The sequence below is a fragment of the Xiphophorus maculatus genome, chromosome 5, assembly GCF_002775205.1.
Source record: "Xiphophorus maculatus strain JP 163 A chromosome 5, X_maculatus-5.0-male, whole genome shotgun sequence".
NCBI classification, from domain to species: Eukaryota; Metazoa; Chordata; class Actinopteri; order Cyprinodontiformes; family Poeciliidae; genus Xiphophorus; species Xiphophorus maculatus.
Genome location: NC_036447.1, coordinates 11,680,832 through 11,702,996, shown reverse-complemented (window position 1 = coordinate 11,702,996; position 22,165 = coordinate 11,680,832). Strand labels below are relative to the sequence as shown.

The following is a 22,165-nucleotide window of genomic DNA, read 5'->3' as shown; positions in this document are numbered from 1 at the left end:
ATACAACAACAATAATGTATTTTGGTGCCTTTCAGTGATTTATAGACTACAAATGTATTTTGAAGTCTATTCTCTGAGCTGCAGGGAGTCAGTGTAAGGACTTTAGAGCTGGAGTGATGTGCTCTACTTTCCTAGTTCAGTGGGAATGCAAGCAGCAGTATTCTGAGTCAGTTGCAGCTGTATGATTGACATTTTAGTTAAACCTGTAAAGACATTGTTGTGGTAACTAATGCAACTAAAGATGAACACACAGATGAGTTTCTCTCTTCCTGGGACATTAGTTGTTTAATCCTAGAAATGTTCTTCAGGTAACAGAAGGCCAACTTTTTGATTGTCTTTATATGTCTTTGAAGGTTCAGGTCTGAGTCCATCACTACAGCTACATTTTGGATCCCATCACTAGTTCCTAGCTGTAATAACTGAAGCTGTGTGCACACAAGATGTGTGCACACAAGATGACATTATTGTTGACATTATAATGTAGAGCTGTGTATCATCTGCATAGTTATGGTAGCCAATCTTATTACTTGTTATGACCTAACCCCGCGGGACCATATCGATGTCAAATAGGAGGAATCCCAGGATGGAACCTTGGGGTACCTCGCGCTTGACTTCTGTCCGCTCTGAAAATAAGTTGCCGATTGGCATAAAGAAGTTCCTGTTCTTTAGGTAAGACTCAAATCAGTCTCATACTGTAGCAGAGTCCAACCCAGCTGTCCAGTCCCTTTAATAATATGTCACGGTCAACAGTGTCAAATGCTGTGCTGAGGTCCAAAAGAACAAAAACTGGTTCTTCCATAGTCTGATTTTATGTGGAGGTCATTGAACACTTTGAGGACGGTAGTCTGAGTATTATTACATCTTGTATACAATTGTGAATTCCATAATTGTTGTGATTATGCAGTTTTGTATTTGAGTAAAATCAATTTCCATAATGTAGTTTTGTATTCTTATATAAAAAAAATCTTTTTTTCTTTTAAAACTGTACAACTATCCTTTTGAAATAGTTACAAACGCACTTTATTTTAAACTGCTTTTGAATACATTTCGATAATCTTCCAGTTTAATTTTATACTTGCCTCTAACATAAAACTATGTTCACCTGTTTGCAGTAATTTAATGTTATGTGACAGTTATGTGAAAGATACAAAGAGGTATTTTAACTGCTTCAGTTTTTTCATTTTTGATTCATAATATGATATGATCATTTGATCCAAGAAGACATTATTGCATGGAATTACAATAAAATCTAGCAGCACTATGATGTTTTAGCATAGTGAACAGTAAGAAAAAAGAGCAGGCTATTCTGTGCAAATTTGTCAGTTGCCTGGATTTTCTCCAAATGCTCCATTTGTTTTGATGCATGCATGTTAGGGTATACACTGACTTTAATTTCACTGGGTGATTGTGACTGGTTGGTATGTCAGGATTTCCTTTGTGCTAACCCTTGAAAGTAATTGCAACATGTCCATTGTTTACCCTCTTGTTTCACATGAAAGGAGGTTAACACTGGAAGCGCTGGAAGCAAACAGGAAGCAAACAGGATTAGTTAGGTTGACAAAAGGAAAACTGCCCAGGATATTCTCTGCCTTTTGCCCTGTTACTGCCAGGATACGGGACAGCTCCCTGTGACCATGAACAGGATTATAGGGTGATAAAAAATGGACAGAAGGAATTATTACTTACTGCCCTTTGAAAGGGACATAACAATGCAAACTAGAAAATTCATGAAGAAATTTAACCGGGGCCTGCCAAAGTGTGCCCGTCAATTTGGACCCAGCATTCTGATGCTAGAAATTAGCATCAATGCTAAAGAAAGTTGCAATCATATGAGGAGAATGACAAGAATGTTTACTAACATGGACTTGCACCAGTCAGTACGATAAAGTAAGTATATCAGCTAAAATCATCAAAAATGCTAATGTTAGCGTGATTTCTATCAGTAGCATGTGGGACATCACTAGGATGTTTTCTATAATTGACTTATTCAATGAAGTATACTAAACATTGCTAAGAATTCAAATAAATAGCTAATAGCTTATTAAAGCTAAAATGCTAATGCTAATGAACTGCCTTGCTGTGCAAGGCAGTTCCCTAACCTGAGAGAAAAAGATAATGCAGAATAATATTATTGCACCGCCTGTGGCGGTGCACTAACCTGGGGTGCATATTGAGGCTTTTATTTTGAAATTTGCAGTAAGCTTCATATTAAATGCCCACAGTATTCCATTGTGTAACAGTGCTTTGGATAAAAAAGTCACATAAAGCCAAAAAGAGCAGTTACATGATGTAAAAATTGTCAAGGCTTTTATTTTGAAATTTTTGTTAAGCTTCATTTCAAAGGGCCAAACTAATCCTATGTATAACAGTGATTGGATAAAATCAATTATATAATGCTCAAAAAAGCAATTACATGCAATTACATGTAGTTTTTTCATACAAACTAAGCTAAAACAAGAAAAGTTTACTCTGGTTTAACTTAAGACAGTGAGATAAAAAAATATATCTTTTTTCAGTTTATGTAAATATCTGATTTCAACTGTATTTCATATTAGGGGTTGTGTGTTCACTGTAATGTGGAGTGGAATTGGTCTTCAGCCAAAACGCAATGTGAATGAAGTTCAGAACCGTCTCATTTGACCGTAACCCCTTTCTACATGTTTCCTGTGTCCTTTATGTGTATTGGCAAACTGAAAAAAATATTTCTCATGGGTGTCTCTCTTCTTGTCACATTTCAGTAAGGTGCATTTCTCAGTACAGAGTATGATAATTTTCCATGGCCCACCACCCCTAAAAACAGAGGTTTTTAAGAAGCTGTACTTTATTTTAAAATTGATTTAAAACATGCAGCTAAATCTTTCCACTTAAAGCACTGATGAGGTCAGAGTTTGAGTTTAAGTGCCCAGCTGATCCCGTTGATATCTATTATACTGTGACTGAATCAATAGTCCAGCAGCTCATTTCTCAGGAGCTGTCAATAATAGAGGGCCTGATCTGCAGGAAAGTGGCTGGCCACTGTTACAAGCTGGAGGAGGATCTTTTAAATAAAGTATGGATGTTTATTAAGGAAGATGAAGTTGGCTTAGATATGTGTATGATTTGGATGTTTGATGTTACTCTTTGAACATAACAGAAATTAAGAGTGTCTCGGATGGTACGGGGTGTCTGTCTTTCAGTACGTGTGCACGTGTTGTGTTTTTTTTCCTCCCCTTTTATGGTGTTTGAAATGTTTTTTTTTTTTCTTATTTAAACCATGTTGCTTCGGTACCCCTTGAGCTTTCAAACCCCTGGGTGGTCGATATGGCCTAGTTTATGAATTTCCTGCTGCACACAGAAAGGCACACACAAACAACTTGCACGCACACAACTCACCGTCAGCCCTACTTACATAGCGCACAAATACGGATCCCGTGAGCAAATCGATGGAACATGTATGACAACACAACATTGTTTCATTCTGATTCCTGGGAGCAGGGAAAGAAGTCAAGTATCTGTGAGGGGAAAAGGTAGATTGAGAAATAAATGTGGCTTTATTAAGAAGAAAAGGGTGTGGGGAGAGGATAGGCGTAGAGAGAGGAAGGGTGGTGGAGAGGGGGTGTATAATAATGTGTCACAGCATGTGGAGCTGTGCCAAGACACACTGTGAATAATCTGTGGTGGTTTTTTTGCTGAGCCGGTTATTGTTGCATTAAAAATATAATGCCAAATATGTCCCAGTGTCTGGCTTGCCTTAATGATGACAGCCCGGGGGAATGAATAATTAAGACACAGGGAGGAGGAGTCTGTCTCTGTGCTGTGTTAATAATTTTCCACTGAATACTACTCCAAAGGAAATTGATACCATGACCATTAAAAAAAATACCTTTACCTTTACATTGAGAGTTCATGGAAGAGAAGTTCATAAATTAAATGTTGAAATGAAGCAGATGCTCTATATCCATAAAGTGCAACATTAAGCTTTCTGGTTAATACAGTCTGTACCATTAGTTTTTTGTTTTCTGCTGACTACTACTAAGTATACACATATTACAGTAGAATTATGCCCATGTAAGGGGATAGTGTAATTCTGCCCCAGGAGACCTGCTTCACCTGGGGCAAACACCTTTTACATGTATATGGACTCATAAAATCAAGCTTAATAACAAAACATGTGGGTCAAAAGGTTTTCCATTATACATAATCTCTGCTCTGACATCTGTCCCAGTAGAAAATAACGATTAATCTGGTTTTAGAAACTGAACAATTTCTGCAATTTCTTTTGGGGTTCCTTGTAGAAGCATAGATAATGTAGACACCATGTATGGAAGCTAACAATGCTCAGTGCAGTTGTTCAGAATGCTTAGAATTAAATAAATACATAAGGATCATGAAATAGTATCTACATAAATCAATAATAGCTCTCTCTCTCTCTATATATATATATATATATACAGTAACTAAATGCAATTATTGAACAGGCATATAAATACTATAACATACTATAAATTTCTAACTGGTATATTTCATTAAATTGACATAAGAGGTAGAATTAAACAAGTGCTCATTTCTTGCTACTCCTTTTCAAACAGAAACGTAGTGATAAGCTAACTGCGTTGTACTTGGTTGAGTTTGCAGATGTTTTCTCTTCTACTGGTTTTCTTTGTTTTTAAAAACCTTTTTGAAATAAATAAATAAATGAAATAAAATTCTAAGCTCAATATATTGAAATAGTTTTCATTCTTCTTAAACAAATAGCTGCTATGCCCTGGTGTTGTTTTGAGTTATTTTTGAGGTTTGATTATTCTGTGTTCCTTAAACTCTTTCTTTGATTAGATCAATCTTGTTTCTGTTTTAGCTTAGTCCTTCCTAATGTTTCTAGATATCTTTATTTCTTGAGTAAAGCAGCTAAGAATTATATTCCTTAGCTCTTGTTCTTATTTAGTGTTAGATTTATTTCCTTGTCTATTGTGTACTCTTCCTTGCCATTTTCTCTCTCTCTTCCTCTCTCTCCTCACACCTGCAACTCCTCAGCTCATCAGCCCAGGTTTTTGCTCCAGCATTCACCCTCACGGTATTTAAGCTCCTCTCCTGGTCACTCCTTTCTGGTTCCTGCTGTTATATCCTCATGTCTCCTTTCTGTTTTTTTTTTTCCATTGGCTTTATGGTTTGTGTTCTGCCCGGGATCCTTGTGATTTTTGTAAGTTCATTATTCTTATTAAATATTCCTAATTTACAAGCTGCTGCTACCTCTCTGCATTTGGGTCCACCAACAACCACTACATACCATGACAATAGCTTAATAATATGAATCATTATTTTGTTGAGGTATTTTTAATTAATCCCAGCATTTTTTTTTATCCCAAAAAATCTTTCCAATAAAGTCATCTTTTCAGGGGTGTTTATAAGTAGGGAGACCAAACTGTTGATACCTTGCATATTACATTACAAAAGAGATATAATGTGATATATGTAGTTTAAAATAAATAAGTAAAACTCAAATTATCATTAAAAAATGTCTTTTTAACTTTCACAAAGTCATTTAGTTCGATTCTGCAAGCTTTTTACACTGTGTGCAGTGTTAAAATTATCTGAATGCCTCAATTTTTTTAACCAGCACAATCTGACCTTCTGAGTGAAGGGCTTGTGGTTCCATGCCTGCAATATAGATCTAAGCCAAACCTGTTGTGCTAAAACAAATCAGGCGTTAGCTGGCCCATATCTGATTCTCTGCTCAGTTTGGAAAACCAAATTGGGTTGTTTTTACCCAAAAGGTTTTTACAGTGTAAAACTAGAAAATGGGCTTGCTAATGCAGCCAAATTCAAATTAATAGTTTGTTCTATACAGACTTAGTTAAGGCTAGACTTACTTTCTTGTTCCTTGCTTTTAGATTTTTTTTTTTCCATTTCTTCAGGTTGTAGCTATGCACCGTTGCTTACAGAGTATTTTTCTGATGGCTACATTCACTTTGTCGACCAATCACTATTCCTGGCTGCCACTTGTTTGAGCATAGACTGTAATTTTGTCAAAAAATGATTCCATGTGGTTGTTTATTCTGCTCCCTCTTCCTCTGGCAAGCTTAGCTGCAAAAGGGTGATTCATGAAAGAGAACTAAGACTGGCAGATGGATACAGATATGACAGAGGCTGTGTAGCAATAAGATTCATCACCTCTAAATCCAGGTTTAGACCTAAATCTACTCAAGGCTTCATTCCCAGAGTGTCTTAAATAAACGGCTCTGGAGCCTACGCAGCTTTCATGAGGAAAAAAGCAGCCTCTGCTCTTTAAATCAGGGGGTAAAAGCTTTATAATATGCTCTTCTGCCCTCCTATCTGATTCCTCCCTTCTGTCCTTTCAAGGTGAAATGAAAATGACCTGATTGATTTATTATCAGAATGACTAGCTGACATACTGCTACTGTTTTCTCCTTTACTTCAACCAGTTTCACATGTTTAACAATAGATTTTGAAAGGCCCAAAATTAGAAACCCGGATCAATATTTCAATGCACAGATCACAAAAAGACACTTAGAAACAAAGCCAATCCACAAACATAGGGAGATGCACAAAGTTGCACAAGTGCAAATCTGACACACACACACGCACATTTCATCCCACATGCTCTGTAAATAGAGAGCAGGATGTTGCAGACATTTGGGTGCATGGACAAACAAGCAGTGTTCCTTGTGAGAGAATGGGAGAGAGAAAAAGCAAGCACGGAAAGACGAATGAGAGGTAGCGGCACAGAGAGACACACGGGAGAAGAGAACTGGGGGTAGGTGGACAGATGAAGTGGTGACTCAGGAATGTGATATGAAAAGAAAAGATTCAGCACTTGGAATGATTCTCCTCTTCCTCCTCCCATCTCAGGCAGAAAAGGAGTGGTGGGTTTCTGCTATTTTTTTTTACCTACTGTGTCCTTCTAATCTTATCTCCTGCACATCCTACAACACTTTTCCATTCCCCCACATCTGTCACTTTTGCCTTGTGAATAGCAGCCATCACAATTAAAAAGGAGACTGAAGTTAATAAAAGAGTATTTAGAGGCTTCCAGGCAAACTCTCTGCACAAAATACATCTTTTAAAGGGAGAAAAGTTGGCCAAATGAACCGATCCCTTTGTATAAATGTATGTAATTGCTTATTTTGAATTAACCGTGCTTAACCAAAGGTTTTGTAAAGCTGATTATAATTTCACTCGCCACTCCCAGATGGTATGACTGCAAGACCTGTACAAACAAGAAATCACTTAAATGAAACCTGTCTGACTAAATGAAAAACACTAAAATATTCTAAAATGCAAAACATGATTCCCAGATCAAAAGTAATTAAAAACATGTTTAAACAAAGTTGTTGACATCAATCCGTCCGTGTCTTATAAATACATTTCTAAGACTCGGAGGCTCCAGCAAATCACATTGAGAGTCAATGTCCACAGATGGAGAAAACATGGAGCATTGGTGAACCTTCCCAGAGTTTGTGGATCATCCTGGGCCCCCTACCAGATATGGGACCTACTTACCCCATCACAATCCCCTTCCTTGGCTGGTGCCTGTGCCCAGCTGAGCGTTGATGGTTCTCTGTGTCTGGGTGCTCGGGTATGTATCGGCTTACCCTGTCAGACTCCGGGCGCCCTGGCTCTGTCGGCCTCTACTGTGGGGTGGTGTACCCTCAGAGCTCGGGACTTTGTGTCCATGACTGGATGGACAAACAAGTCATGGACTGAGCCCAACTCACTATGAGTTGGGCTATGGGCTTATTGCTTCAGCCCCCTGGGGCTTCTGCATTGTGGCTACTGGGGGTCACCTCCTCTGCTTCTCTCTGGGAAAGGGCTGGGAAGGTAACAGGGTTCTAAGGAGACAGAAATTGAATTTTTTGGAAAATGTGCATCCCTTACATCTGGGACAGCATTTGTAGCATTTCAGAAAAGGAATGTTATACCTACTTTCCATTGGTGTGGTGGAGGAAGTGTATTGGTCTCAAGTTGCTTTTCCGTTTTAGACCAGTACAGCTTGTTAGAATGAACTAAACCATAAATTCGACTGTCTAATAGAAAACCCTGAAGCATTTTATCCACCAATCAGTTTGTAACCTGAAGCTCAGCAGGACAATAGTCCAAAGCACACCAGCTAGTGTGTGTTTGAATGGGAAAAAAAGCAAAATGGAAGTTTTACAGTGGCCTATTCAAAGCCACAAAGATAAAATCTGATTAGAATTTTGTTGTATGACCTCAACAGGCTATGTGGCTGAATAAAAATGACTCTGCAGAATAATGTAAAAAATCCTCTACAAAAATGTAAAAAATGTATTGCATTGGAAATGCTTGATGGCAATTGTTGCTATGAAAAGTTTTACAACCAGTATTTAGGTTTAGGGGCTATTACTTTTTTGCCATTTGGTCCAAACATTTTGCATCCCTAAACAAGACTATTTCGTACTAGTGTTCTTAAACAACAGCCAAATAGTTTATTTTTATTGTTAATTAAGTGGAAGAAAATTGACACTAGGTTTTAAAAGATGTTTACATAGAAGTCTGCCGAGGTTGGAAAGCAACGCCACCCAGCATTTTTATTACGAGACCACTAAATAAATGTGCAGCCAACTGCCTTCAGATGAACCCTAATCAGTTGGTTTACTTTAATCTCTGAATGAATTCAGCTGTTCTGTTAAAGCCTCAGTGGTCTGTTAGAAATCATTACTGAATAAATGTCATGATGATCAAGGAATATAGCAGACAGGTCAGCATGAGTTTTAAAAATGACGAGTTAAAAAAGGAAAGAATATCAAAAGCTTTAAACATCTTTCAGGACACCGCTATATCATTTGAAAATGGATGGCACGTGGTACCAGTTTGCACCTACCATCACTTGGATGTCGCACTAAACTGACAGGTAAGATAAGGTAGACATCAGACAGAAAAGCATCCAAGATGCCCATAGTAATTGTGAAGGATCTCCAGGGATCCAAAGCACATATGAAAAAAAATGTATGTCTAGATGAAAAGTATGAATCATTCACTCCAGAAATGTGGCCTTTATGGAGGAGTGGCAAAATAAAAGCCACTGCTGAAAGAAACATCATAAAGATGGGATGCTTCTGATAGCACAAAGAAAGGTTAGTCAGGGGCAATGGATTAAGATTGCAGGTTTAAGGTGTTAGGATGATTGATCATTTGGGTTTGTAGTTTAGTTTATCTGTCTTCCTCAGTTATTCTTATTAAATCATATTTTGTTTACTTTAGGTCAGTTCTTCCTTAGTTATTCTAGTTATGCATTTTAGTTATTCTTTGTTAATGCTGGATTAGTTTTCATAGTTCTCCTGTTTATTTACCGTCCCTTGCCTCCTTGTGCCATTCTCTCTTTCCTCAGTTTGTCTTCTGCTGTCTCCTCTCACACCTGTAACTTGCTAGCCAATCAGCATTCACTCTTCCAGTATTTAACCACCTCTCTTTCACTCACTTCTCTGGTACCTCTTGTACTTCTCCACTCCTCCATGTACCCTGTTCCTGTTTGTTCCCTGTTCTTGCTCAATGTCACCTACCTGTTTGCAAGTTCTTCTTCTTTATTTATTTACTTTCTTCATCAAATTCTCACCACCAGCTCGTCGCCTTGGTCTCCTCTGCATTAGTCTTACTCCATCTACATGACAAATGTGCATTTATTTCCGTTACAGATTTCCCACATAAATTGAATAAAAACATAAAATATTTAAGACATTTAGGGGCAATCACTGTATTAAGTTCTTACTGTAAATGATATACCCAAAAATACTAAGCCCAGCAGAGGTGTACTGCTTTAAAAATGCCAGAGTACATTTCAAAGTAGGCTCATTCTTGATGAACTGATTGCATCTTTGAAGTATACTTTCTTGCCCTAAGCATCTTTAAACAAAGTGATAAATTAGATAGTCGTTGAAAAAACTCAAACATTTCAGCACTCATCGCACTTTCCTGCTGCGGGTGTTCGAATGGATTGTGAAATACCTTGCTGGCTCCAATATCACATAATTCCGTTTCATATCACTTCAAATTAACAAAATTATTTAAAAAAGTGACCTCAAAATGCTCTCAACTTTTTAAATTAAGTGCTTTAAAATATAAGTTTAAGTTTTACTTATTTTGATTAAAGTCAATATCGTGACTTCACAATACACCTAAAAGTTAAATAGACTTACTTTATTTGAGTGTTTGCAAAACCTTGATCAAAGTCAACTTATTGTCACTTATCAAATAAATGCAAAGTTACAGTTTACAGGTGATGTTCTTCTGTTCGGTTCTGAATATCCTGCTGCCTTTTGAGTGCTTCGTTTTCATGTGAAATTGACTCTAAGCTGCAGACTATTCGTTTTACAAGTCAGTGCAAGAAGATTCAGAGTCACACTGTGTTCGGCCATTTGGGGGGTTCGTACGATGTCCTGTGTTCGCATTCTGACCCACTTGTGCAACTTTTAAAATGTTGGTCGTTAAAATCAGCGGGTCGTCTCCCTCTTCTGCCCCTCTACTTCAGTGTAGCTCCTGCATCTCTCACTTCCTCTCTCTCTCTAGCTGAATCTCCCTCTCTCTCTCCTCCGTCGCTTATCTCTGCGCGCATCGTCAGCACTAGTTTGGAGTCAAATCTGACAACCGCTGCCTTTGCCCGCTCCTTCCTCCGGCTCTCCTATTACTCTCCGGCGGCTGTCCCTGCTCCTTTAAAGGGGTAAATCAACTGTTCATTTAGCTAAAAACACGTGTTAACATTGATATTATTATTATTTTTTTTAAATAGAGTCTGGCTGACCTCGTTTACCTACTCTGTGCCGTGCTTTCTCTCAGATGATGTCTTACCTTGTTTCTCCTCCTAGCTCTCACAGTCGGGACCGTGGGACCGCATCCGACCGCTGTGTTCAACTTGAGGCGAAGAAAGACACGGGAAACTCCTCGGGATTCTCCGTACATCGAGCGCTCATTTGGATTTTGTGGTGAGCTCACTTAGTCACATTAAAATCATTGCATTTAAAAAAAAAAAAAATAGTGAATATTATCCAAAGCGCTGCATCTGTTGTGCTGATCTGATAAGACCCCAGCGTGTGCAAGCCAAATTATTCAAGTGCATTTTTTTTCATTTATTTTTTAATTGACCAACTCTTCTTTGTTGTTTTTGCACGCACAAAAGCAGAGACGCCGCAGCACTGCTTACTCGCTTCTTTCGGAAACCCCCTTTTTTGTAACGTATCCCACTTAGTCTCAGCTTATTGTGCATGTGAATTAAACGTGGCCACTTGTGACAATTTAGTTGTCAGTATTCCTATCACGGAGCGCGCTGAGAGCCAAATAATACCGTCCGGAGTGTGGGAGAACAGGAGGGAGATTAGGGTGAGAGGAAAGAAGACTGTGAGAAGAAACATTTGCGGGATCCCTCAGGGAAGCGCTGCTTCTTTCTTCCCTTTATTGGGAGGGTTTTATTAGTCTTTAATGCCTCTACAATGATCATATTATCTAATACTGTTTTACAGGATCTTTTTAAGATGTGCTTATTGTCAGTGCCATTACTGCTCATTATATGTGGTGACACACTCCCGGCTGTGCTGTAAGAAGGCATCTACTGGGCCATTTGCTGCTTTTTATTGTCCTGTTTATCAATTAAACTTGTCTCTAATGGAGATCTCACACTTCCTCCAACATAAAACATTACTCTCCCACACACCATCCGTTAGCATCTCACCTCCCACATAGCCACACTTGCTGTCCACAGCCGATTATCTGGTTACATGCCACCATTTGAGCTAATAGAGTCCTTACTTAATGCGATGACTTCTCAATCAGAGGCGGCCGAGCACAGCTGAGGGCCGCTTAAAGGTTCATAAGCGGTGTCATCAAGGGCAGATCAAGAGGCCAGTGAAGACCAGACAAAGTGCCCCATGGAGGTTGTCTGAGTAATTTGCTGATTCGTTTTATTGTTTAATTACAGTATAGGGCTGTCATTGTATATGGGGATGTGTGTGTCTTTTTAGTGTGGCTGTGTGAGACGGCTTTGCTCGCTCATGTGTGTGCAAGTAAAGAATGAGAGAGCAAAAAGAGGAAAAAGAACAGAGAGAGATTATGCAAACTCAAAGTTTTGGAAGAAAAGGATGGGGGGGGGGTTACTTTAGTAAGCAGTTTTTCAGTCACATTCTGTCACAGTCTGCAGGAACACAAACATTTCTGTAGACTTTAAAATACTAAAGAGAAGAGGATTAAAACTTCCAGTGTCAGTTTTGAAAAGTTACATTTTCAAAACTGCTAAAATTATCCTTCGTGCTGGTCCTGCGCTTCTAATGAGATCCCAGAAAAAGTTCTGGCTGGATGAAGCTTAGCTTGGCACAGCGGTGCCCCTCCCTGACTTGTTTCTGTGCACTGCCCACAATTCTCTACAACCATGCATGCTGTAGTAGTAGGTGGTTATAGCAGTGACATCATTTATAAAACTTGGAATGAGCATATCATTTGTGATGGATAAGGCAGGCAAAACAGTCTCCATTTTCCCAGCAACAGTAAGGGAATGCGGTCTCCTTATGGACTACAAATGCATAAAAGCAATATAGAACTGTCTTTTTTACATTGTATGTTATGATCTGTAAACACATCCCTTTTATAACGCTGCTGTGGACAATATCAAAATCCACCACTGAGTTCATTCAATAGGCTGAATACCAAGGCTACACTTACATAGGACTGCTGCCCAGATGCTACTGGTATTTTTGGATGTAGATTGGGGAATCGTTCCATGTTTAAATGAGATTGCATAGACACCTTACCTGTGCTATAGGTGTCATGCCAGGACACTATGTGTTGCTGTAGTTTTAGAATGTTGTTGAAACATATTATGTGCTTTTGACCCTTAGCTTCCACCTTACTAGCTTCTACCTCATTTAGAAAACAGTAACCTATCTCAGATAAACTAAGTTCTCATGTAACACACATATTTACTCTGTTTCAGGAATTGTACTAAACTGAACAGGTTAAGAAGCACACAGTGCAATGCTATCCAGCATTGTTTTGGTTATCTGCTCATGCATGTGGAGAACAGTCCCTGCAGCCTTGTGTTCTGCGTGTGCGCACTTTCACACCTATGGGGAACTTCACACACTCCACAGAGAGTGTTCTTGAAAAGTTCCACTCTGAAACCTGTTTTCAATAACTGCTGTCAGAAACTGATCTTTGGAGAACAACAATAGTATGGTTTCACTGTGTAAACTGGTCCTAAATGACACTCGAAATACAGCTATTGCTTTTCATTGAGGTAATATTTTTCACACTGAATTTGTGATGACTAAACCTCACTACTGCGTGAATTTCATAGCAGTTTTGTAAAAGAGAAAATCTGTTTGAGTTTGTTGTTGCTGTCCAGGAAAAACTAAGCGAAACATAGACTGTTAATTTCAATATGTTAGGTACAGTAATTAGTACATTAATTAGCACTTTATGCATCAATGGGCATAACTCCAACAGCTAGATGGCAACAAAATGCTTCCAATCTTATGCTTAGTAAATGTAGAAGATGCATCAACAGACATTAGTTGAATATAAACATCACCCTGACTTTATTAAGACCAGAAGCAAGTTGAGGCAAATCCGCTACATTACATGGGAATGTATTTATTTACATTGTGTTAACCTATCAACATTAATGACAGATTAAAACACAAAAGATATTAATGCTTTTTGGGTGTTTAAAATAATTTAATCATACTTCAGCCTGTTTGAAATTTATGGCAGCACTTAGGCTAAAGTAAGACAGATGTAGAAATATGTAAAAATATCTCTGTTGATGTGTTTTCCAGGATAGATAACAGAACAGTGGGCTAATAAGAGGTTGTGAAAACATTTTTCAAAAATCCTCTCAATAAAAAGTACACCATAATCATACACTTGTGTAGTCAAGTACAATTTTTAAAACAAAAGATTGTTGTCATGCCATTCATATGGTTGAAATGCCATTAATGAAATGGCAGAGAAAACGTGAAGCCAGAATTTTCTCCAGCTGTATCAGTATGGAGTAATTGCATTATTACCACTTCACCTGTTGTTGCACACTGCTGATCAGACCATTGATGAAGTCTGCTGTGTTTTTCTTACCTATATAAAAAGACCAGTTAAATTCCTTGAAAATATTTTTCAACTGAATACAGTCAGGTTATGAAAACTAAACCCTCTATGACATTATTGCAAATCTGCCTTGCCTGCAGTAGGCAAGGCATGCAGCTTTAGTTGAATAATGCCACAGTATCACTTTACTACTCATCTGTTTCTGTAATACACACAATTTGACGTCAGACTAAGCGAAGTTGCCAGTTTTATGCATGTTAAAATGCCTTGCATTTAAACCTTAAAATGCTCCACTACTAGATTTCTGTAAGCTGCATGCAAATTCCACATCAATAGTCCAATAATACAATCATTTAATCCCAAGGTACACTATACAAACACTATGCCTGCGCCGATGAAGATCAGTTCACTTCCATATGCAAGCTGCATATGGAACATCAACAGCAACACACGTCATATACATGACTGAACTTACTGTTCCACAAAATGCTCCTCATTTCCTTAAGCTTAGCATACATTTATTCATACGCATGAATACATGACAGGATAGTTTGATTACATCTTACAGGGGAGCCACTCGTCATTCTAACAGAAAACACTGTTGAAAATAATACTGACAAGCAATCACACAATTCTTGTTTTAAATTTTTGTGTTAAAACTGTAATATTGTAAACCCATAGTGTCTTTATTGATTTCTTCATGCCGGCCCATGCCAGGTAACAAGACTGCTCAAGTAAGACTCAAATTTTGGCAATTCTCTGCTAAGGTGACATGTCTGAAAAATGTTGGACAACAGTTGAGTTTCTGCTGTTTTGTGTCTTTGTTAAGCTTGTGGGGGGGAAAATGAAATGAAATATGTGAAGAGATGATGTGTCTCAAGCAGGCATCGTAATGAATGAAAGAAAACTCATTTTATTGGAAAGTGTCCGGCCTCTTCACTCCTCAATTTACCTCCAGCACTCTGTTTAGATGAATTTCAGCCAGGGAATCCGCACAGATGTTTCACCAGAGAATTTGAGCCTCGTCGTGTAGACTTGGCCGTGCAATCATGCTATGAACCAATCAGTTAGTTTCGGTACACCCCATCGGTTTTTCTTGTCAGGTGAAAAATGAGATGCATCTTCCGACGATGAGCTGATGTGGTGTCACTGATGGCTGTGCAGGTGATTATGATGACAGGTTTGGTATTGGTCCCCATAATGACAGCTGCAAAACTGATTATCTGAATAGTACCCATGCTGATATGTTTAATTATCTGGCAGATTAAAGGAATGAACTTCCACACATAGGAAAGCTGTTGTTTCTGTTGAGGTGTGATTAGCATTTCAGGGCCACTGTTTCAGACCACTTGTGAAAAAACCCCACCTCAGGTCAACAACGTTGATTTTGAGTCCCTTAAGGAGCTTGTCTCTTTGAGTAACACCATGAACCCGTCTCCAAGATATCAAGGACCACTAAATGTTTTGATCAATGTAAAAATAATCTAGACAACTATAACCTCCAAACTCAAAACATCTTTGGGTGAGGAGTTTAAAACTTTAAAGCGCGAGGTGTCCCAAAACATCTCCATATTAGACGTTCTCTGCTTTCCATCTAAACATAAAAAAGACTTAGTTACTAGGAATGTAATAATACAACAACACCACAATATTTTTCAACAAAGTGAAATCAGTGTTTCTGACTATTATCCACTTGCTGTTTGCATAATGAGCTGTTATGAATTAGACTGCTGTATTAGCTTAGGTTGCCCTGTTGTGTTGATGTTTTCAGCTAATACAGACTTCTCATCCGACTGGAGAACAATACCTTAGGACACAACTACTGAAAAGGGCCCCTCAAATTGCTTGTTTCTCCCCAGTGGCTAAAACAAGTTGATAGAATGTCAGACAAGAACTGAACAATTTTTTGTGAGAAAAGCTGGGCGGGCTAATTGTTTGCCTCTAACTCTGCTGATGTTGGCATCTGCTTTGCAATTTCCTGTCAATGCTAAAATGAAGAGCTTTTTCATGAGTAGCATAAGATCATCTCTTGTTCAAAATCTGAAATACCTAGATTAATTCTATGAACATATTCCTCGAACACAGATTATTGAAAACTTTGTTTTGGTTGTGAAAATATAAAATTGAGAATTTTCTTATCCTTTTTGGATTCAGGTGTGATAAACACCTTAGAAAGAGAAATTCATAGTTTTCCCAAATGTATTGCTAAAATCATCTTGTCTCATTCTTATGAATTTAACATGTGTGTACTTATTTCATGAGGAAGGTTTTTTATTGGTTTCTTCATTTTCACAGTTTCTCACTTCTAATGTCTCTAGTCCAATTAATATATCTAGATGCATATTTGTAAATTTTACATATTAATTTCTTTCCAGGAATCAATGACATCACATTGTTAATGTGAAAAAGAACCTGCTCTGACGTTCAGCTATCCTATATCAAACACAATTGTACTATAAAATCTACCATAGTTCCACACTCCTTAAGGTAAATATAGTGGGGGAAAAAAATCTGCTGAAACTGCTGAAGCTCTTGAACACTTGGGTCCGAGTGCTGCAGCTGCAGCTTTATCCCTCCATCTGACATAAGACATAGATAACGTACTAGCTAAGCAGAGAGGTAGCACTGAAACAGCAGAGCCAGTTTTTCTCTGGAGATAACTATAGGCGCAAATTAGTGAAGGCAAATAAACAAGAAGGGAAGAAAAGCCTGTCAGATTCCCTGGCACCATCCATGGGTAGCATTAATTTCCATGTCAAAATGCAATTTAAACCAATGTCAATTATTCTGGTAATTTTTACCTTTTATTTGACATGTTGTCTAAACTGAAGTAAATGACTAACATGATTTTTTAAAGGTTTGTGTGGCTCCAGCAGCCTTTATTTATTAGTGGCTGGACAAGCAGAAGGGCAGCGAGAGAAGGGGAAGACAAGCGGTAAATGATTTGCTGATGTGTTTTGTATTGTTGTCCTGCTGCATTAGTGAGCTTGGGCTTAATGTTACAAACTGATGGTGAGAGAATTTTCTAAAGGATTTTCTGGGAGAGAGCAGAATTCAGCGGTCCGGACTCTGAAGCACCAAATAAGCCCTAAACCTTCCCTCTACCTCCACCATCTTTGACTTTCTAAAAGTCCGTCCACATGATATTTTCCCAAATGCCATTGAGCTTTTGAAGTAATAATGGTAGACCAACTACTCCTGGGAGGGAAAGTCTTCTTCATTTGTGGACAATGGCTGTTTCTGTGGTCTGCAGGATTCTTAAAAGCTTTAGAAATTACATTATTGTCCTTTATAGACTGAATGCTGCCCATAACTTTCTTTGATCCAGTCTACAATTTTTTCTTTAAATCGGGGCTTGATGTGTTGATCTAATCAGGCCTTGATGTATATAGTAAACGTATACCAATAAATGTGGTTGATCAAAGCTGATGTATTGGGGGTACTTACTTTTTTTGCATCTACGGGTTGTTTGATATGGATAGCTTTTCTGTTTCATAAACTGAAACCATAATTTTAAAAAGGCATTCTGATTTATTTTTCTTATTTTTGTCTGATATAAAATTTTGTTTAATTTGAAACTATCCATCCATGCATTTATGTACATATTTCTGTACACCCTTATCCCTAGAGGGGTCGGGAGGGATGCTGCTGTCTATCTCCAGCGAACGTTTCGGGCGAGAGGCAGAGTACACCCTGGACAGGTCGCCAGTCTGTCACATGATTTGAAACTAATTTTACAAAAAAATATTTAAAACAAATTTGTAAAGGGCAAATACTTTAGAGCCCAGTGTAATGTAAAAAGTGACAAATCTTACTGTCTAAATTCTATAGCTTTAACATATCATTATATAAAACCATAAATGATGTGTATCTCAAGCCTGGATGGCCTTAAGACACTTTGTATTTATTTTTCTCTCTGGCAAGTGCATGACGTCATTGTGATAATGGTGTTACACTGCTGCAGTCAAGAATAGGGTGCTGCTACATCTTACATCAGAATAAGATTAAAAGCTCTTTCTTTTCGTGAGTGCTCCTCATTCTGTCAGCTTTGTTGCTAAAACAGACTCAAACACCTGCTTAAAGAGCTTCTGCGAGATGTGGACAAGTTGAGTGTCTTTTACTTGATGGAAGAGCTGTAATTGTATTAAGTGTTTTTGTTAAGATGGTGGGTTGGTACGGGCATAGTCAGAAGAACCTGACAATCCATGCAAAATGATTGTGACATTACAAACAATTGCAGTTTTTTTTTTATATGCCAGATTGTGATGTTTTTTTTTTCTTTTCCCCCAGTTTGTTCTCAAAGATGCACATAAGATAAAATATTAAACACACTTACATGTACTCTCTCACATAGCACAGGCAGATGAGACAAATAAAGCATCTCAAAGACACAGAGGTAAAGTCCTGGCTGCTAACACAATTAGTCAAAAACCTTATTGCGTCTTGCAGCTATCCTCCCTTTCTGTCAAACAGTACATGGCCTCGGGTTTAAAAATAGCTGAGCACAAACACAGTTTTAGCAGGGACAGCCCCGGTGTGCTGGCACCAAACCAAAGAGGTGGTGATAACAAGGTTGAAGTTAGTTGGAATTTTTGCTGCACCTCAAACCTCCTCACACCCTTTTTCTAAATCTGATTCATCCTCAAATGAAATGTTTTTTCCAAGAGTGTGTTTAAAAAAAACACACACACACACACTTTTCTCTCTGTTTTCTTCTTCTCCTGCCAGATACAGTTGAGCTATCCCCTTCTGAGAACACGCACACACACACACACACACCCACCCACCCACCCTTCTAATACTCTCATACGCTCACACACTTTCTGCTTCACACCCCTCGTTCTCTCACATCTCTCTCCTCCCTTGGCACCTCGATGTGTTTCTCTTTAATTGAGATGCATTTCAATGTGGTGCAAATTAGCTTTCTACAGCTCAAGTCCAAACTTGCAGCGTATATATATAAGTGTGTTCGCCCATGCATATGGGAGGGCACATGTGTGTGAGAGGAGAATTCCCACAGATAAAAAAGAAGGCGATACCTTCCTGTTCATTCCACTGTCGTGTCCTCTGATGCCTCATCTCTCCCACAAACTTATATTTTTAGCATGGTATTAATAAAAATTGGCTGCTTTGGACTCCTTTAGTGTGTGTCCTTTGGCTGGATAAATTCACTTGGCTTGCCTTGTGTGGATTTGAATTCCGATCTGAGTCTCGGAGAGATGACAATATGCTGCTGCTCATTAGGGAGAGGAATGGAAGTGAGGAGGGTCAGGAAGGTCACGAAGACATCCGTTATGCAATGCTCTCCTGACTCTTTTCTGATCCGATCTGGTGCTGTCTTTCTAACAGTTAAAGCTCACAGCTTTTATGGTATTCTTCTGCCCAGAGCAGGTAAAGATGCTTGGCATGAAATAACAGTTACTAATCTTTACCCTTTTGTCATAATAGGTTGCAACCTCTACCTAAACCACAGATACAACCTGTGACACAGGAAAAATGTGAAAATGTAATTCACCTGCTCGCAAAAGTTGACACTTGTCGTGCCACCATCTCATTTCAACTGGCATTTACACTTGAAAATTCGGTGACTTCTAGCAGGTAGTTAAATATGTGCATGTAAGATTTCCTTTGGGCTTGACTTCCAGGTAAAGACAACTTTGAAACATATAAAATATAAAACCTGACTTTTTACAATGCAACTATATATGGATCCAGGATTTAATGTGGCTTTCAGACAGATTCAACACATTATGTTTGCTTTCATCAAAGTCATCTTATGAGCCGGCTAATAATGTTTTTAAAACATGTTACCTTGGAACGAGTGGTGGCGGAGCTCCCTTAGCTTTCACACCATGATCAGAACTTTTCAAGACAGGATTTTTTATAAGAATTAAAAATAGCAATAGTTTACTTTTAGTCATAACTTTAGAAAACAAAGGATTTTGTCATATGTTATGGTTTTTACAATTGTCTCATTTTAAAATGCTGAAATGTTTTTTGAAAATGCTCTGTCTATCCTACTCTGTGTTTATGGATTTGAGTGTTAGCTTTACCAACAAGCAGTCTTTGTTAGTTTAATACATCAACACAAGAAAAGCTACTTCCCTTCTGACTTCAGAACAAGACTTTCAAACAAGACAAACAGCATTTGTATGCATGTCTGGGGATTATGATAATAAAACAGTAAGTTGGACAAATCTAAACTATACGCCAATACTGTAGATAGCACTTTTGTGAGACGGAAACTATGAAGTTTTCGAGATCTGGTTTGGCTACTAGTAATATATATAGTTAGTCCGAAGTGGCTTCATTCACACTTTAGTTGGTCCTCTGGTTTCAGGTGTAGCTGATTTTTGAAGTAATTGTTGGTTATATTATACCTCCTAATATAATAACCCACCTACGTTTTGAATGCAGAATTGAAAGACTTATGTGTGATGGTTTAAAAATGCATCCATGGGGTTTTATTTGGTAAAACTGAGAAAATCAATGTGGGCTTCTCAATTGGCAAATCGTTTGGTGTTGTGGGGCTCTTCGTGCCACTTTTTCTGTTAGAACACACATGGATGTGTGAGAGAAAGAGAGCACAAGGAGTCATTTGGGAGAGTGATGCTGACAGTAGGGTGACCTTGGGGCTCCCAGTCTTCCTCCTGTCGATGAAAGAAATGACTTAGTGCCTCTCTTCCCGCCCATGATGGCTCATTTATTATCATTAGGCACATAGTCAAAAGATGCTGTGCAGGCCCTCAAGACGGAGCGCAGTGTGTGTTGCTGTGTATGGCTGTTTCTGATAGTGGAGCAGAGAGTGACAGACAGCAGGAAAGAAATGGAGAAGGAAGCCTTATCTCTTATGATAAGTGCTTCATGTCTGAGCATATGTGTTTGTCAGCCAGTGTTTGTCACAGGTGCACTCGGCTTCGCATTGGCTTGTGTTCGGAGTGTTTATCCGTATTTTGACAGCCGACATGCTGCCTGTCTGCCTGCATCTGCCTGTGAGCCGCACCTCTCTGCCTGCTCTCCGTGCCTCCAGCCTAACCCTGCGTCACCTCGGCCAGCCAACTGAGCGACATCGGTGGTATATGGCTACTTCAGGGGTGGCCTCCGCGCTATCGTTTCTCAGCATGATGGATGGAGACTTCTGCAGGCCAGTCAATACCCAATCTGAGCCCCACTGTCCTGATTTAAGATACAGCAGAACCCAGGTGACACACTCAGAAGCATGCCACTTTAATCACTGAGCATCAACTCCGTGCCTCTAAGATTGGTGTGTGGATGGGACTGCGTGTGCGTGCCTGTGTGTGTGCTGTTATATTATTATCTCACTCAGTCAAGCAGTGCTGTAATCACACAGCGATCGGCAAGTGCTTGCACTTCTGACAGAGTTAACATTTCTTTATAATGTAGAGGTGCTGACATAAATAACGTACGGGAGGGAAGATTTATGTTATGAGTCGCTGCAATTGTACCAGAAAACATACATTATCTAAAGGGTAATAAAATTTGCACTGAGCCGGGTGTGAGCAGAATGTTCCCATGCAGTAAATGCCTCCGACAAAACTTGTTCATGCACTTGAAATTACCTCAAAATTGGCAAAAGGTAATTCTTGTAAAGTTGGAATCATGACAGCATTGAAGGCTGATGTCTTTATAGGACTAAAGCTGTTTTCACAATGTCTTTAGCTGATGCAGAGAAAAAAATCCTTCACTTCCAGGGCTCATTTGAACGATACTATCATTTGAACGATGTATCAGTTTTGGCATTTAATATTTCTGCCAGCTTATTCCAATATGTTTACCAACAGGAGAATTTAATTAATTTTATTATTTAATTATTATCAACTTTAAGCAAAAATATGAATTTAGTAAAATACAATATCTTGTGGTTTTTCCAGCAGGTCCTCTCTGTCTGCGCCCATATTGATCACAAAACTGATGGAGCTGTGTAGCATGTGCACCAGTGCTCAGCACATCTGGACAGGTGGTTCCACAGAATCTTAAGAGCCTGCAATTAAAGTAATATTCAAAATCTTAGTGATAGTATCCATCCCGATCATATAACACAAGTAGGGTAAAATTCTTGCAACCTTGTTTTTCCTTAAGATTACATTTAAATTGTTATATAAGTGTG

At 38.6% G+C, this 22,165-nt stretch overlaps 1 protein-coding gene and 1 long non-coding RNA gene across 23 annotated transcripts in view; one reads left to right on the top strand and one right to left on the bottom strand.

The window, feature by feature from the left end:
* The window catches only part of LOC111608646, a 37,932-nt gene extending 27,056 nt beyond the window's left edge, over positions 1-10,876 (bottom strand). The window contains exons 1-2 of the long non-coding RNA XR_002752786.1: positions 10,798-10,876; positions 9,516-9,613 (exon numbers count right to left, since the gene is read on the bottom strand). This is a non-coding gene — a long non-coding RNA (uncharacterized LOC111608646). The remainder of the gene's footprint in view (positions 1-9,515; positions 9,614-10,797) is intronic.
* Positions 10,839-22,165, top strand: part of LOC102218974 (receptor-type tyrosine-protein phosphatase delta-like) — a 197,367-nt gene continuing 186,040 nt past the window's right edge. For 21 of the 22 annotated variants that reach the window (XM_023334125.1, XM_023334120.1, XM_023334123.1 and 18 more), the window contains exon 1: positions 10,839-10,931. The gene's annotated coding sequence lies outside the window, so the exon portion shown is untranslated. Of the gene's footprint in view, positions 10,932-14,754; positions 14,772-22,165 lie in introns of all 22 variants that reach the window. The other variant, XM_023334104.1, reaches the window with a different exon arrangement.